The following is a 2,818-nucleotide window of genomic DNA, read 5'->3' as shown; positions in this document are numbered from 1 at the left end:
ACATCGTGATTCATGAACAACCACAAAGTAACTTTCTCTTGGGTAAAATAAGAGCTAACGCTCAGTGTCTTTAGTTAAATGCAGATGTGCATCTTTCTTCTCTTATAACTTGACTTTTACTACTCGTGCAGATTAAAAATTTCTGATGGTAAAAGACATAATATTCTTAGCTTAACACAGATTTTGGAGAGATCTGTCGCTGTAAATAAACATTTATTTATTCAAAGTACGTAATAAAAATAGGGCAAATTGGGCACTCTACAAACATTTGTCTAGAACAAAAACTAAGGCACAGAAATTAACAATTCTAACGCAGAATAAATCTCAAGACATCAAGGTTTTAGTACATCAGTGTAATGGTTCGCTGTGTGGAATGGGGAAGAAGTTATATTGCTTTAAACATAGACTAAAATGCAAACTTCTGAACCGACACCGGCAAAGTCACTACTTCAAGGCTCATTAACCCCGTGACCCCGAGCCGGGGAGCTCCAGCGGGCTGCTGAGTCACGCTAACTAAAGGTAACAGAATCTGGCCAAAAGTGACGCCGAGAGTAACAAAAAAGAGACACAACAGATGTTTGATAGAAAGAAGAGGCAAACAACACCAGTGCACCCACCAACAACCCACAGCATAACAAACATGTACAGTCGACTACAGGAGCGGATGTCATCAGGGGACTCGGAAAAATAGATCAACTCACTCAAAGATCATTAAAGTTCAACTTAACAATAGGGAACGGTAATGAAAAAGAGGGAGCTGGGACCTGACAAAAAGGTCAACTTAATTAACTGAAGATCAAAAGCGAGTTCAACACAGACACAAGTGGAGTCGACTGTACATAACTAGCTTGAAAAGCAAATCAAATCCTCCCCCCCCCCCCCCCCCCACCTTGTTCCACATTAGGGAAGAGATATAAAAAAAACACAGATGAACACGGTTATAACATCATTTAGAGTTTATTCATAAAAATGGGTATGCTTACAATGAATCTACATGAACAAATGACAGTTCGGTACACATACCTTTTTGAGACCAAAGCTGAAGACCACTCTTTAGGGGGGGGGGGGGGAATATAGATAATATGAAAATCACCTAAAAATAATGAAGTTTTTGTTTTGTTTTAGCTTTTGTAATCTGGACCCAACAAATCCATATATGTAACAAAGGAAAATGAGACCAAACAGTAATGTCTTCCACATTCTCAATGTGTTTTAAAAAAAAAATGATGAAATCAAAATGAGCAGTTACCATAAATGAATGACAAAGAGATGGGATGGATGGTATGTACATTATGCTGACAGAGTCGGAAACGAAACCTCATTCAAAAATGCTATCAAGAGTCATGATTTGATGAAGTGAGCATGATTTTTAAAAAGTCTGTCATTTTCATCCACCCTGACAGACTTCCGTGTCTTCTACATAAGGTATGCCCAGCTCTACTTGGATCACCTGGCACGAGAAAAAAAAAAAAAGAGAGGAAGGAACATGGTTGATGGGGCGGTAGGAGAAAATCACACTCAATTTTTAATCGAAGTGTTTTTACACCAACACAATTTAGATCAAATTTAAGTGTCATTTTGATTATATTATTCATATATAAACCCACTAGATATTCCAAAAGCATCATGGATTATTTTAAAAGAAAGTTTCCAAACAACATATTGAAAGAAAAGCAATAGATCTATCAGTTGGGGGGAAAAAAGCTGCATGTTCTTCCCCTTCTACACCCATACCAACGTGACCACGGCATAACCTTTCACATCAGCTGCAGTATTTATTCCAGCAACACCAGCACCTACAAAGTGTAGGTGTTTCTACCACAGACTTTAGATAACCTAGACGGCGGGCTTCCAATTCTGCCTGTCACGACCAACCCAGGCCGACAGGGATACAAAATCCCGGCAAAAAGACCCGAGATACCCGATAAAAAATTTCTTCCTTACTCTGGCCTCCTGAATGCAACTGCCAAGCCAGTAGCCGCTACTCCAGACGCCAGTAAGACATTTCCTTATATTCCGACACATAGGTCGGATGAATAAAGGGACCCTGAAACCACACTAACAAATTGATGTACTTTATGCGACGGGGTGAATGGGGGGGATTAAAACTGTTATTCTCTTGCAACCACGACAGCGAGAACAAGATGAGGATGATGATGACATAAACTACGCATACAAAGTGATTCGTCAGACATGGAACAATACAGCAAATGTAAACAGAGCCAGCACAAAAAGAAACAACCAACATACAGGACAGGCTTCTTCCTCCAAGTGATTCATAGATCTGGATTGTGCAAACCCTACCAAAGCGACAAAATCGTTACCCATTGTTGTATCCCCATTCATTCTTTTTTTTTTCTCCAGAGGTTAGGAAATACTCTCCAATATACCGCACAACCATACCAGTGCTGGTATTCAGTACAAAGAATCAGCACCTTTATCACCCCATTCAATCACTGGTACAGGCAATGGATCGAGCATACTTCTTTCTTTATGGTAACGCTAACTAAAACCTGAATTTTCCCAATGACCGTCTGTAAGCCTTCATTAAAGACAGAGACTTCTTCTTGTCAGAGACACTGCGAAACACTTATTTGGCCACAGTAAATGAGGCTAGACAAAATTAAGATTCAAACCCAAGACCCCAAAGAACAGTGTGAACACCCCACATCCTCACTTCGGCAGACGCACACATAAAAGACGGCTGTTTGCACCAAAGTGATAAAAACAACCCCCGACCCTAAACAACTGAAAGGCTCACTGACAGGATTGTCTTCCACTAAAACTAATATATTCCCTGCAAACGACTCCAGGCCGG

The 2,818-nt window shown here is 40.1% G+C and overlaps 1 protein-coding gene across 1 annotated transcript in view; it reads right to left on the bottom strand.

Annotated features, from left to right (window-relative positions):
• Positions 1-941: 941 nt before the first annotated feature.
• Positions 942-2,818, bottom strand: part of LOC101860376 (chromobox protein homolog 1) — a 17,158-nt gene continuing 15,281 nt past the window's right edge. The window contains exon 7 of the mRNA XM_005111045.3: positions 942-1,450. The gene's annotated coding sequence lies outside the window, so the exon portion shown is untranslated. The remainder of the gene's footprint in view (positions 1,451-2,818) is intronic.

Source organism: Aplysia californica, unplaced genomic scaffold, assembly GCF_000002075.1.
Source record: "Aplysia californica isolate F4 #8 unplaced genomic scaffold, AplCal3.0 scaffold00991, whole genome shotgun sequence".
NCBI classification, from domain to species: domain Eukaryota; kingdom Metazoa; phylum Mollusca; class Gastropoda; order Aplysiida; family Aplysiidae; genus Aplysia; species Aplysia californica.
This window is presented reverse-complemented; position numbering and strand designations above follow the sequence as displayed.